Raw genomic sequence first — 15882 nt, forward strand, 5'->3', positions numbered from 1 at the left:
GCACTGACTAATTTGAAGGAGACTTGTACAGTATAGGAAGCTTATGTCTTTGTTGATGTTGCTGCAGTTCCTATTCTCTGTGTAGCTCATGTACAGCCTTTAATGTATATTTATTGCATCTTGTAACTAAAAAAAACCTGTAAGGAATACAATGGTATATCGTAAAAATTTTGTGCTCTTCTGTTGAATGGAAGACAGAATTCTGTTTGGAATCAAGATTATACTGTAGTATAGCATGAATAATATGCACAAGTATTTGGTTAATGGTGTCATGGTAATACATAGATCTGTTCCCTCATTATGTAAGTATGCATATGATTTTTTAAAAATGAAATGTTTTATCAGTACAAACCCTTTACTGTAACAACCTATTTATGCATATTAGGAGAATCTTAGATAAGTGAATCCACTGGTAGAACACGAAGATGAAGTAGTCCAGGTTGATTATTGCTCATGCCTAAGGTTTCTTAGATCTCGTGAGTCCTTCAATGTTGAATCTGATTCAGCTGTGATGGAGATAAAGGATTGGGATGAGGATATTTCTATCAAAGTTATTGGTTTGTATTAAAAAAATAATTGTTTAAATTATATATGTTTTACCACAAGTCAATAACCTTAAAGTATGTGAATGTTAGCTTAAGTTGGAGGCACATCTGACTGCTTGATATTCTGGGCATGAAAAGGACAAGGATACTCATTGGTGTAGATCTGTGAAAAAAAGACCTCCTCCTCCTCCTCCTCCTCCTCCTCCTCCTCCTCCGCCTCCTCCTCCTCCTCCTCCTCCTCCTCCTCCTCCTCCTGTTAGATGAACTGGAATCCTTTTTGAAAACCTTTAAACCATGAGGAATGAAAGGATGAGTATCACATTATGAAGACCTTACATCCTCTCTTGAAATAAAGTAGTCATGAGCTTAAGGTGCTGGCCCAAAGTCAAGTCAACCTTGAGATTTCATTAATGTTTAGGTGGTGAAATCATTCAAAGTGATATCATGTAAAACAAAAACCTCCCAGAGCCAAAAGAATAAAGTTTCCTGAATCTATATTCTGTTTCAGCTAAAGAATCTAAACTTCTGGAGTGTCAGCCAGAGTTTTTCTTACAAAAAGCAGACTCAGAATTATCTTATTTAAGGTGTTAGATCGTAAAGCTGTAGGAAAATAAGTTTTAGCTGAAAAGAAATGTTTAGACTAAAAGATATATTATGTCCCTCAAAAACATTTATCTGAACCCAGCCAGTTATATCATGATTTCCATGGTGCTGATATCTTCCTATGTACAAACATCGGACCAGTGGAGCATGATCCTTATTGGAAACCTGCAGGCTGGTCACTAAACCAAGTAAGACTAGCAACTGGTTTCTGCAAAAAAGCTTGGAGACATTCTTTCTATAGAGAGGTCTACTGACTAAGGGAGTTACAGGGGAAACCCTCTGACCCATTCTTTATGTGAATGATAGTCTGGAAATCCATATTTTTCAGGCAGGGTGAAAATAGGTGCAAACCTAGACTCAGACACGGAGGCAAAACATCTGTTGATCTTGACTGAAAAGGAATAGCTCTGTTGGTTTCCATAGTTTAAGGATGCATCACTCAAGTGAAAAGTAACCCCTCTTACAAGGTGACTTCTATAACCCAAATAAAAATTGTTCAGGAATTAGCTAAGAAATTTTCCATATCCCTAATTATATAAAGATAAAGCAGCCTTACTAACAACTCCAGCAAGTAGAGTGCAGAATCAAAAAATAAGCCTCATAGCTGAGCATTTTTGAAGTCGGTGATGAAACTCCACCAATATTCAAGGCTTTTGCTTTTATCAAACGAAGACCTCTATTATTTGGGAAATATTTGTTGAAGAGTTGTACTTACAATGTAAGAGTAAATTTAACAAAAGTGGAAATTCAAAAAATAGTTTGTTGCATCAGAGTCTACAATACTATTCATACTCATAAGTTATGTAAGTGTTAAAGGGATTGATGTCTGAAGCTTAACTCTACATGGTATAACTTTTGACTCGCATCTTACTTTAGAAAAGCATCTAATAACAGTGTCAGCAAATGCTGCACAGAAATTGGGCTTTGTACATAAGTCCACATAAATTTATAACTGTTAAAATCAGAGCATCCTGTTTTAGGTTGTTTGTCCTCCCTTGCTGCTACTTGAACCCTGAATTACTGTGCCTTGGTCCAGTTCTGCAGACTAATGAGGGGTCATGAAATGGCTTAGTACTTTGTAACACTAGTCTGTACTGAACATGTTCTAAATAGTGAACCCAAGTATTTACTCTTCATCTGCACCATAGAAGTGCCCCAGCTGACCTCACTGTGCAACAAATGAATAAGATAAATTGAAAAGGAATCTCTGTAAGAAGAAATTTCAGTATTTCTTTTAAAGACTAGAGATGTAGATAAAGTTTTAATATCATAACCCCTGGATGCTACAAATTTTGGAGTGTTATCATAAGCTTTAAAGATTAACTTTTAAGTAATAAGTAACTGGAATGAAATATTTTTTAGACAATGCTATTGCACTTGTGCTGGTAGATAAAAACAAGTGGTTTCCCCTTTCAGAACATTTTGGTGCTGCTGTAAGGGTAAGAGTGAAATATCAGGATTATGTTGAGAGGAATTGCTTTTTGTCTTTGCCATGAAATTAGTCATGTGGGGTTGGCCAATACCTTGCAAGCTCTTTTGAGTGAGAAACCACACTAGAGAGAGGACATAACTCACTTTCATAGCAGAAGCTAAGCTTATTAAGGTTGCTGTATTTAAGATAGATCCCTCGGTGGTGCAGTACTAACAAGTGGTTGGTTCTTACAGTGAACTGGATATGCATGCATTTTAACAACAGCAACAACTTCCTGCTCCTGAGTATCTCCGAGAGGGCAGAGTGGAAACCTTTGGAAGCAGCCTGGCACAAAAATCCTCCCCAGGTGAGGCACTTCTGGAGAGACACTTTGCCTGAAGATTAAGGCTTTTGTAGGAGGCTCTTTCAAGTTGTGGAGGGCTCATTTGAGGTCCACTAGATACTCAAAAAGGTCCAAGAAGCAGGTTTGCTGATTCTCCCAGGGAACCATGAAAGCTTTGCTTTCACATGCTGTTTGGTCTGGTAGGGTTCAGCAGTAGTTTGGAAGACTGTGACAGAGTCTGTGGTAAATAAACCTGAAGGGAATGCCTACTGTGTCGAAAACATGCAGTATCTCTATGGATGCAAGGACTAATCAGCCAGAAGTACTTAGTTTTTCTGCACAATATATCAGATATCACACTGCACCTCCCTGGGAAGCATCTGAAGATTAGATTGCTATTGTGATCCTTGGCTCCAAACAGAATCCTCAATTTTGGCACTTCCTTCATTCCCGAGATGAGCTGTGATTGAATTATCTGACATACTTACCTACTTCTTTGTTGGAAGATAGCTCTCAAATGCCTCTGCGCCAGAGGGATTACAGGCAATCCCCAGTTACCAGCAAGGGTTCCGTTCCTGATGGCCTGATGATATAACCGAAAATCAACGATAACCAAAGATTGGTTATAACTGCTCATCACTGCCAATAAGTCCCTGGTTATCAGCAGTGATACCATTCCAACATCTTTACGATAAGCGAAAATCGGTGATAACTGAAAATAGGCGTTTATTGGTGCCATAATTGGTTAATGGCAGCTCGGTTAGGTGTGTATTGGTACCAGTATTCTATTATCAGCACCGATAATGGGAAATTGGCACATAAAACCGGATTACCAATAACCGGAGCCGCTGATAACCAGGGACTGCTTGTACTAGCTAGAAAGCCATAATTTTTTATGTGGTTAACAAATGTTAAAAATTTTATTTTTATGAAAATCCAAATATTCCTCTAACAAATGTGAAATGAATTTCACTGTCGCTACTCATTGTAGACCTATATCCCAGGTGGTTCATGTTGCGCCGCCACTTTAACCCTTAATGGATGGATTGATCCTCAGGAGTAGTAATAACAGGTTTAGGGTGGTGGATGGATTGATCCTGTAGTTAAACAATAATATGCACCATCGATTTGGAAAGAATCGGGCGGGAAAGGGGTGACAGTACTTTTATACCCCATAAATTCACTAATGGCAACTCTTATACTGACTAAGATCACGAGTATGAACGTCCCAGAACTTCAGTAGTGCTTGTGACTTGGAAGGGGAAAGTTCTGCATCTCTCTCTCACATGATGTCTTTTTGTAAATTTGCTCATAAATATACCAAGGGGTTGCTGTTGTTTTTTGTTCTTGTCTTTTACGATAGTATGTTGGTTGTAAATGTAATTTTATAAGGAAAATTGCAAAGCAATTTTAGAAAAAACATAAAGGAAAAAAAGTTACTGAATCTTCGATCTCATTAAATTTATGTAAATATTTTTCAACAAATATGCTGACAATGTGTTACTACTTTTATTTCTTATCTCTTTTGATATTGTGTGAGCAATAATTATAATTTTACAAAATAAAATAAATTTATTTATTAGAAAAAACGTATTTAAGTTGGTAAAATTTACGAGTGTCTCGTAAAAGAGGCCCCACATGCGGTTGTAAATAGTCATTTTCAACTTCTCATGGAAGGTATGGAAAACTTTTTAGAATTTTTTTTTCTTTCACCGTGTATATTTGCATATCTTCCTCTTTCCATTGATGTGCTTTTTTTGTAAATTGTCCAACCTCAAAGTTTACCTAACCTGAGGAGCTTTAAGGGTTAATGTTTGCGTCACATACTCCACTCACCCATTGAAATAAGTGGATGCACTCTAGCTGCAGTAATACTTTCGTATTTACTTACGTAGTATTTACATTTTTTCAGCATTGAGGGATAAAAACAATCAAATAGGATTATGCGTAAATTTTACTGTGGTACTGGAAGGAATATTAATGTTTTAGCAATTTCTTTTTTATTCTAACATTTGAACTGAGGTTTGATAATGAAATTTTTTGTCAAATGCATCAGTGATGAGTGAGCAAAAGTTTTCGAAATGTTTTTAGTTGTTTTTCCAAAATTTGGCTAAATGTGATATTTATTTACAGTTTTGAATTACATGATAGATTTCACTCTTAGGGAACATATTATGTATGGCCTTATTGTATGAAATAATCGTGTTTTGCATTGAAATAAGAGATAAAATATGTAACATGTTAGGTTGCCAGTTTGTGAATTTTGAACGAAAACGTATGCAATCATGTAGTATCACCTAAGAGCATAGCTGTACAAGGAGCAGTGTAAATAACAGAGAAGGTCTTCTGCTAGGAGTATCTGCACAAAACCCTGTGAAGGAGGATGCCTGCAACACAAAAGTGCTTTTGATTGAAGGCTGACTGGAGCATATGCTTCTCACCTTGAACTTGAGCAGTAGGCACATGTATTGTCTGTGTGATGATTGTCTGTTTGGCATGGATGGCAGACCATGCCATGTCCTTGCGTTTGATCAGCCCAGCATGCTACAGTTGCATATTGTGGTACAATTTTTTCAACGATGCCAGTCTTCTATGCTCTTTGTTAATTATTCTGAGCTCTTTGCCCTGTGAGAGCAGTTTGGTATTACCTCTGGACAGGACCGAGAGGATCAGAGGCCCATCTAGCAACCTCTGGTGCTCTGTGAAGAATCCTTCGTGACCCCCATTCTTTTAAAGGGACTGTGTTACTGAGACACATTCGAGGATCCAGTGGACATTTTACCTTCGTTTAAGGTTAAAGCCCATGAGATGATAACAGCCACTACACTACCTCTTAGCTACTACGTAGACATAACTTGTCTATCTCCTCTATTTTACAGTCCACATATTGGAGGCATAAATTGATTTTTACAACGCTTTATTTATGTGAAGTGGGAACAGTATTTGAAAACTGCAGTACCCTGGATTCATTGTCAGTGGCTGGCATGGTATTTGCCTTGACACACTGGTGAATGGGTGGTGGTTTTTTAATTATGTGTAGGTGACAGTGTTGTCTGGTTGCTTTTTAATATGGTACTGCAGCCAGGGCAAGGGCACTTATTGATGCTTTACTAGACATCAGACATATCCTTCACTGCAAAGCTCCCACTTAAGTAGAGGCACTCCACAGCTTTACCACCATACTACTACAGGTTAAGATGAGCTTCAACCAGAGGCAGTATCTTCCTGCAGTAGCTAGCAGCTCTTCTGTTTCAAATTCATTAACTTGATTGAATGTTTTGGAGTGTTATATGTCCATGTATCCCACCTACTGTCAATGTGGGATTCAGTGATATAATTACGTACTTGGTAAGTTACTTATATATGATAATGTTATTTTCAGGTTACTTCTATGTACTTACCAAGTAATTACAGATTATAGCCCTCATTCTCCCCTTTCATGGATAAAAGGGCACAAACAAATTGAGCTCTTCACCTTTGTGGTACCCATTGTTCCCTGAAAGTGGGTGGGTCAGCCACCTATACAAAAACAGTATGAGTGCTGCTGCGATTTTTAAAATTCAAGCTACCGTGCGAGTTGAAACTATAGCTATGTAATTACTTGATAAGTATAAATGAAACTTAATTTGATCAGGAAAATAATGTTTTCCCTTTAAAAGGTTCTCATTCTTATTCAGGAATGATAAGCCAGGAGACAACAGTAAATGATGACTAGGTGTGAGTGATGAAGCACTCCCCCCATCTAAAAGAGCCAAAATAGTCTAGAAAACTGCCTTTTGGGGCGTATGAATTGTAGTAGTATTGGGCTCACTGAATTGAGGTGTTGACAGGAGTCTTAAGAATCTTATCCAGGAACCAGGTAATCGGAAACCTCACAGGCAGATTTAGTTAATGGCAATCCAGTTTAATATACCTGTCTAGCGCCATAAAATCTTCGATTAATGATGCTATAATGTGCTGAGTTCCGGTTATCGGAGCCATAAGGCGCTGATAATAGTTATGGCACCGCAACATACCTAAGAGGGGCACCATTAACCAGTTATCTGCATCTTAAGTGCCATAAATTACTAAGTTTCGGTTAATGGCAGTCTTTGGTTATCAACTCCCTGCCAAGAGCGAGACCCCTGCCAATAACTGGGAACTACCTATATCTTCATAACCTTAGATGAAGGTGATCACAAAGCCTTTCCTGGCATATGAGAGCTAGACTCTGCTTACATCCTACAGTTGCAATCTCAGGATTAGAACTACCACAGACAGAAACTGCACGAGGCCCAGACTTCATTCCAATTGTTGTCTGGAAAAGTTGGGCTGTGCAAGGAATCTTCTCAGGGCCTTCCTTATTCTAGTTTGAGTGCTGCTGGGAAGAGACAGCTGGGAATGAAGAGTATCCAAACAAGTCCCAGCCTCAGGAAAATGTCTGCTGGATATAAGGCGGGACTTGTTCCCATTTATTTGAAAACCTTTTGGCTGGAGTCTGTTAACTACCACTCTTAGGTTTCATCAACACTACTCTGTGGTGAAGGTACAGACACTTCAGATGGGGTTGGGTGAACCTCATCAGGGTACTCTTCAGTATCTGATTGCTGCTTAGGAGAGACAAGATTCTCCTCTTGGGTATCTCTTAGGCTGGGTAGTCATGCTCAGGTTTACCTTTCAGTCCACCACAACTGTTCAATGGATGAGCATCCATACGTAAAAAGTAGAACTGTCAGTCAGACAGTCAACTTGAGGTCATTGCCCTCATTACCTGCCTAGCTTTCGACATGACCACAGTATATGGCAGCAATGGAAACTCCCCTTGCTACCAAGGAGGTGGAGCTACGTAGACTAGCTATTGCTATGGCAGATTCACTTAAAAGTAGGGAAGAAGCAAAGAGGTGTAGCAGAATATGGGGAGACCACTGAATTTAGCAGTGATTGGCAGGTGAAGTGCTGAGCAAATGACATCTCTGAATCCTGATCTATGTTGGACAAACTAAGGGTGCCATGGTGTGTGCTTACATTCCAAAACAGTTGACTGTGAAGAGAGGAAGTAGATCCAACCTTTCTCAGTTGATAACTACACTCCAGCAAAGGCTCAAGGGGGTGAGGATGACATTCTTTTGAAGCCATCACTATCCAGTTTTGTAAGCACATAATCAACCTAATCAACCTGATGCTACCGTGATCTCTGGGCTGTTGGAGGGTTGAATTATAATCACTGCCCTTCCGTGAGAACCAAATGTATTTACTTGAGGAATGATGCATTGGAACCTGGAAGTATACTTCTTTCAGATCCACTGATGCTAGAAGTCTGCCCTTTGAGTAGAACAATATATTAAGGCTACTGATTCCACGTGGAAGGGTTCAGAAGTAAGGACTGTTTAAGAGGAGTAAGATTGATGATGGGTCCCCAGCCACCTCAAGGCCTTGGGAACAACAAAGGGTTGGCTTAGAACCCATCAAAGTGTGTTGTCACATTCTATATGGCCTCCTCTATCAACAGCCTCATTGCTGGCACTGAATTGGTTCTCAATAGGGCAGGTAATAACACTCCATGAGTGTTCTTATTTCAATGGGTATGACTATATTCTCTCGCATTGTTTCCAGTCCTTCCGGAGAAAAGCCCCATGAAGTTACAGTAGTCCCTCTTTTTACATGGGGGTTTGGTTCCAAAGATCCCTGTGCAAAAAGAAATCTGTGTACGTATTCCAATTTTGGTCCCGGTAAGTATTTAATTTTATTGGTAATCTCAACAAATACAAATATTATGAGCACATTATTTGAAATGTTTCATGGAAAGCCATTGGTTTCTCTGATGAAATACTTTTTGACCTTTTTAAAGTGCTTTTATTTATGTAAGTTATAAGATATTTAACTTCGGATGAAATTTTCTTGACATGATCAACAACTATCTCGTAGGCTAGTCACAACTACAACCAACTAGGCTACTTGTATTGCGAAGTTATGTGAAAAGTTTCATGGAAATTATTGATTACTGATTTAGGTTAATGAAAACCTTTAGTATGCTATTAAAATGCTTTCATTGCCATTAGTTATAAAATACTGTAATCTACATGAAGATATTTTCATATTGATGTTTATCTCCAACCCCCAGCTTTCAGGCTACATTCAACAACTATTCGTTATGTGGATGTTATTTGAACTATTTCATGGAAATAGATTACTTTGACTAATGAAAATCTTAATATTTTAGAAGATGTTTTTATTTAAAAAAGTTATATATTAATAATGTGAAAATTAAAAATAATTAATATTGATGCACGAGAACAGTATCCCTTGCTCTCATATGTTACAGACGATACTGCTTGCGGTGCTCTCTCTCTCTCTCTCTCTTTCTCTCGGCACAATAGCTTGCTCCTTCTATTGATCTACAGTAAAAAATTGAGCCAGCACTGCAATCTCATGAATTTTTTGCACATACATACAGTCACCCCCCTTAACGGTGAAATAAAACTATTTCCCCACAAAATTCACATGCAACAAAAAGATATGTGGCTCTTTGTGCCTTGTTCGGTTAATGCGCAGGAAATATTTGATTGTTTAAATTCATCAAATTGACCAAAAATTTATCTTGTAATAGAACGAATTTGATATTCAATAATTAAACAGTTAAATGAAGAGTGATCAATAATGTACTCACCACTTGATTTTTTTGAGGACAGGACTGAAGAAGTGTCCGATTGTTGTTCATGAGATCTCCTTCCTCGAATCCTTGTAGATCTCTGCATCTCGTAATAGGGCGCCAATGAACTTTCTCTGAGCCCCTGACTGACCTAGAGAAATCTTTCGAGTGAAGGATCGATCTCAAAAATTCTATCAGTGATGTTCCGTGTCATTCTTAACACTTCTCCAATCGTCTCCAGTATTAGTGTAGGTGGCTTATTAAATTCTTCATCTTCTTCCATTTTCACCTCCTCCCTGATGAGTTGTTTTAGTTTGTCATCTATAAGGGCTTAATTTGAATGACCCAAAAGTTCTTTTTGCACCTCATCAGGATGTAAATTATCAAATTGCTCACCACCAACTTCCTGAGCCATCTTTACAATGTTCTTGATCTGAGAAACAACACTTAGAAAGCCCTCAAGGTCATTCACAACATCGGGCCATAATTTTCTCCAGCATGAATTCACGCACTTCGTAGATAATTCATCATGGGCTTCTTTAATAAAAGAAATGCAGTTGGTTATGCTAGATTTCTTCCATATATCTCTAACACTGATTTCACTTTTATTGAGAGACTCCCTTAACATCGTGAATGTTTTCTCAGCGAATTTAGCCCAGCGATTACTCTTTAGGAAGGAATACAACCTCAACATTAGGGTGAGCAAACTTGATGTTTTCCGGATGGGCTGGGCAGTTATCAATGATGAGCAATACTTTAAAGTCTATTCCTTTATCGGACAGGTATTTTTCCATCTCCCGTAAAAAAATAATTGGAACCAGTCAAGAAACAGTGCAGTTGTCATCCATACTTTTTTTACTAGATCAGTAAAACACTAGCAGCATGTTCATGTCCCTATTTTTCAAAGCATGCGGGCATTTGGAGCGGTACAACAGTATCGGTTTAATCATATGACCAGCTGCATTGCCACACAATAACGCAGACACTTGATATTTAGATGCTTTGAAACTGGTAGTACTTTTGTCTTGCTTATAAAAGGGATTTTGACGAAGGAAAAATCTATTTCTGGGTGATTGGCTCGTGTCGCCCTATGAAAGGATCCTTAATATCATTCTTTCTAGGTAAAATTAATCTAAAATTACCAGAGAAAAACAAAATTAAGAAAATGTCAGTAAAACTGACTCGCTCACTCTTAAAAAGAAGTGTCGGTATGGTAATAGGGGCGAGTGGGAATCACTACCACGAGAAAACCCAATTTTTTTTTCACCAATTAGAACTTCCAATCAGAATCCCCTTAAGAGAGAGCTGATACCAACGGGCGATGCAGCCGCTACTACTACTACTAGAGGACGCCACGGACAGCAGCGCCCCTAGCGGACATCCTTAATCTAAAAACATCTTGTCCTGCATGGGGGGGGGAAAACAATATAGGGTGGGTTTCATAGGGCGACACGAGCCAATCACCCAGAAATAGATTTTTCCTTCGTCAAAATCCCTTTTCTGGGCTCAGCTCGTGTCGGCCTATGAAAGAGTACCAGAGAAACAGACAAGATGGGGAAAAAAAAAAGGAACAAATGAAAAGCAGTTGTAAAATGATGGATATAATATAAGTAAATCAATTACAGCATACAAACTAAGTACTTAAACTAACTTATACTAAGCAGTAAAATAACAGAACGTTAGTATTAAAGTACTTAAAAAACAGTAATCACAGTAATTACAACTGATGCAGTGTAATATAAACAAAAGGAATTTACTTGAAAATATTTACAAAATATACAAAACACATTGTGTCCTACCCTAGCATAAAAATAAGGGTAGGTACACTGAAGTACACCATCAGTACAAGTGTGGATGTCCCTAGCAAAAAAATAAGGGACAATCCACTATATGATTCAGCGGCTAAGGCTAGGATATCCGAGTAGCATGGCGATAGGGTGAGGCATGTTGGATGATGTAGGTAGAAAGGAGACCTGGATCTATACTACGACTACTAAACAGTATCAGGGGAAACAATGTTTCCCGCTGCTACTGCTGAAAATTTTAAAGATTCCAAGGACTTTAGATAATGACGTTTAAAGACTGTCGGGGATTTCCATCCAGTATACTTCTTAAGATCCTCAAAGTTCATATGTTGAAAGTAATTAATTGAGGTGGCTACTCCCCTGATATCATGTGCTTTTGGAATGAATCAGGATTGGCTTGTTTAATGAAGTAAAGGATTTGTTGCCTAATACCTTTTACTGACAAAGTACCACCTTTTTCTCTCATGAAGAGAGCACCTGAGGATCTTGATGAAGTACGAGATAGAAAGGCTCTAAGAGTTGATACTGGCAGAGAGAAGGATCCTGGGGAAGTGGGATAACTTTCCAAGGGGCCCATCTTGCAAGAGGATCCTCATTTTTGGCTAAAAAGCTACGATCCGGAGCAAGTAGAACTTCTCCTGATGGGAGGAATTCCACATGACCCGCATCCCTGGATAGAGCCGACAGTTCTGAAATTCTAGCTCCTGAAGCTAGGCTTAATAAGAATAATGTCTTTCTCAGGAGCATTATGAATGTACAAGACGAGTGTCAGTATCTGAAGCTAGTTTGAGGACATCATTTAAGAACCATGAAACTGCAGTAGGCCTTTGAGAAGGTCTAAGTCTAGCACAGGCTTTAGGGATAGACGTGAAATAAGATTCAGTCAGATCTATCTGAAAACCTACATGAAAGATCTTCTTCAAAGCCGATTTATGAGTGGTAATAGTGCTAGCTGCTAAACCTTTTTCAAACAAGGATCTGAAAAAGGATATAGCTAGATTAACTGTCATGGTTGTAGTGTTCGATTCTTTCAAGACAAAGATGCTAATTTTTTAACAGCTGAGTCATATTGTCTAATGGTTGACTCTCTCTTATCTGATTCTAGGAAGAGAATATTCTGTGGATCAATATTAGCATCTTTATTAGCCGCAAACTTCATGAAGTCCATAAAGTTAGGGTCTGGAGAATTCCTGAGGAAGCGAACACAGTCCTCATTTGTACTGATTGTGATAGCTTGGGATTGGGGATCCGTTGAGGTCGGAGGCCCAATTCCAGAAGAAGAGGATACCAGTTGCTCTTGGGCCAGTCCGGTGCAATCAGAGCTACTATCCCTTTGAAAGACCTTAGTTTGCTTAGGACTTTCAAGAGAAGATTCACTGGAGGAAAAACATAAATTTTCCTCCACTGATTCCAATCCAACGACAGGGCGTCCGTGGCATAAGCCAGAGGGTCCAGGTTGGGGGCCACATAGCAAGGGAGCTTGTGGTTCGCTTGTGAGGCGAAGAGATCCACTTGGAGACCTGGGACTCTCAGGCTTATCCACTGGAATGACCCGTCGTCTAGAGACCATTCTGATTCCAGAGGAACTGACCGGGACAGAGCGTCTGCTATCACATTTCTTACCCCTGCCAGGTGAGTGGCAGACAGATGCCATTTGTGTTTGTTTGCTAGGGCAAAGATGGCTATCATGACATGATTCACATGCTTGGATTTGGACCCTCCTCTGTTGATGCAATGAACTACCACTGCACTGTCCAAAACTAGCCTTAGATGAGACTTCTTCGGGGGAAGCAGTCTCTTCAAGGTAAGAAATACTGCCATTGCTTCCAGAACGTTTTATGTGAAGCTGGCGAAATTGAACTGACCAAGTCCCCTGAACCTGTTTGAACTGAGAGTATCCCCCCCACCCGGACAGGGAGGCATCCGTGTGAATGGTTAACACTGGAAGGGGATATTGAAGGGGTACCTTCTTGGCTAAGTTCTTTACTTTTGACCATGGACGGAGTTGATTGCGGAGGATCTGTGGGATTACTGACAACTTGCTCGAGATTTGGTGTTTGCTCTCGATCGCCAAATTCGATTTAAATCTTTTAGCCTTGCTTTCAGGAGGATATCTGTTACCGAAGCAAACTGAAGGGACCCTAGGATTCTCTCCTGGTTTCTCCTTGATGTTTGTTTGCATTTGAGAAATTGCCTGACAGATTTTGCTATTTCCTTCCGTTTGGCCACTGGAATTGACAGATTGTGGGAAGACAAATCCCATTGGATTCCCAGCCACTGAAAACGAGACTCCGGGGTAAGTCTGGATTTCGTTTTGTTTATCTGGAACCCCAGATGTTCCAGAAAGTGAACTACCTTTTTGGTGGCTTCGAGACATTCCTCGACAGTTGGTGCCCAGATCAACCAATCGTCGAGGTATGCTGCTACCATGATTCCCTGAGTTCTCAATTGCTGTACAACCACTTCTGCTATTTTCGTGAATACCCTGGGGCTACATTCAGACCGAAGGGCATCACTTTGAATGAGAACGTCTGATTTCCTAGCCTGAATCCTGAGGTAATGGGCGGAAGTGCCTGGCTATAGGGATATGATAGTATGCGTCTGTAAGATCGATGGAGCATGTGACGGCTCCACGCGGAAGTAAGGTCCTTACTTGCGAGAGGGTAAGCATCTTGAACTTGTCGCAACGAATAAGAAAGAGTTTAGCTTTGACAAGTCTAAGATTACCCTTCTTTTTGTTGAGCCTTTCTTTGGCACGCTGAATAAGCGACCTTGAAATTTTAGATGCTTGACTCTCGCAATAGCTCCTTTCTGAAGGAGTTCCTCCGCGTAATCTGTCAATTCCTCTGATGGTATTTGGTGGAATGATTTGATTGGAGGCGGATCTTTGATCCAACTCCAACCCAATCCCTTGGACACTATGCTCTGTGCCCAATTGCTGAACCCCCACCTGTGGCGGAAGAGGAACAGCCTCCCTCCTACCTGGGGAGCCTCATTGTTGATGGGCGGGCGTGAACCACCACACCCTCCTCTGAACTGCCTGCTCCTTGTCGCCTTCCTGCGCCACGCTGGCGAAAGTAACCTCTCGCCCTACCTCTCGGTTGTTTGTAGCCTTGAGCCTCAAATGTAGGGTTAAAGGCCGGCGAGATTGCGTAGGAGGTCGACGGCTGTGATTGAGGAGACAACAGGAGGATGGGCTGGTTCTGTTTCGAACTAGCAGGTTGTCCCTGTTGGGTAACCGGGACGGCCTGCACAAATTGCTGCTGTTGCTGGTGTTTCTGATACGGCTGGAACCTCTTACCAGCCTTCTTCGGTTTCTTACCAGCAGTGGGGACGGATTCTTGTTTCCTCTTTGACGAAATACCCCACCTAGCTCTAAGGCTCTGGTTGAGCCTAGCAGCCTCGTGGTGCACTTCATTAACAGCGGACTCTGGGAAGAGATCCGCTCCCCACATGCTAGAAGCTAAGAGTCTATTAGGCTCGTGCCTAATAGTACACTCCTGCAGAACGTGCTTTCGGCAATTCCTCCTAGCTTGGAAGAAGTCGAAAGCATCTGTTAGGACCGTCTGAAACTGGGATTTTGCCAATATCTTAAACAACGGTTCCGTCGCATATGATAGAGCAGCCATTTCCGTAATTACAAGAGAATTGAGGGACCTGCCAAACCTGGTTCGCGCGTCGAACTCTGCCTGAATCAGGGAATCAGGCAGCCTTGGCAGCTTCTCGCCGAACTGGTCCATGGCGCAGTCCGGTTTGAGCTTACCAAGCGTGAACGTAGCTGGCAAGTTCTCCCACAATTCTCCGAAAGCCGGGAAGAGCGGAGAAGTAGACTCCGCCTCCCTTAACTGTGGCATGGGCTCATCCTTGAGGACTGCCTGAAGGGTCTTCTCTACTATTTTCGTGGCGAACGGAAGAGAAGCCTCCTCTTCCGTCGCGAAAATAGTAAAAGGACTCTTATAGGCCTGGAGCTTAGTGTTCGTGCACTCCCAGTCCTCAAGGCAGTGAACCCATTCCCGCTGGGCATGATCCGTACTGTATAGAACAGACTCTCTAGAGATCTTGTCTTCCCCACCCTAGTAAGAGCCGTACAGTCAGCCTAGCATAACCGATGAAAGGCTGCGTCAGACCCGGAGGGTAAAACTCGAAGTCCTCAATTCTCCGAGTTCCACACTCCGGGATAGAGATCATCCCATCCTTAAAAGGAGCGTAGGCAGCTACTCTCCATGGATTCTCCATGGAGAAAGCTGGCAGAGAGTCGTTTATGGCTGGGCGGAGGAGGAAAGAATGCCAGTGCTTGGCACTGGGGAGACTGGAAGAGGGACCTGAGAGAGCCCAGCTACTCGGTCCTCATTCTCTCTAACCCTGTTAGAGAGATCTTGTATGGACTGGCCTGATTGAGACAGAGTGCTCGACAATTGTGCGAACATCTGCTCGAATCTCGTCCCCAGGGCGGAGACTTGCGAGCCAACCAACTCGCCCACCTGTTGCATCACCACTGCTGAGAAAGCAGTGGATCAAAGGTGCTAGGTCCTGCTCCTCCCACCGGC

The 15882-nt window shown here is 41.0% G+C and overlaps 1 protein-coding gene across 6 annotated transcripts in view; it reads left to right on the top strand.

Annotated features, from left to right (window-relative positions):
• Nucleotides 1–15882, top strand: part of LOC135216379 (long-chain fatty acid transport protein 4-like) — a 447308-nt gene that overhangs the window by 275158 nt on the left and 156268 nt on the right. The window lies entirely within an intron of this gene.

Source organism: Macrobrachium nipponense, chromosome 6, assembly GCF_015104395.2.
Source record: "Macrobrachium nipponense isolate FS-2020 chromosome 6, ASM1510439v2, whole genome shotgun sequence".
Classification (NCBI taxonomy): Eukaryota; Metazoa; Arthropoda; class Malacostraca; order Decapoda; family Palaemonidae; genus Macrobrachium; species Macrobrachium nipponense.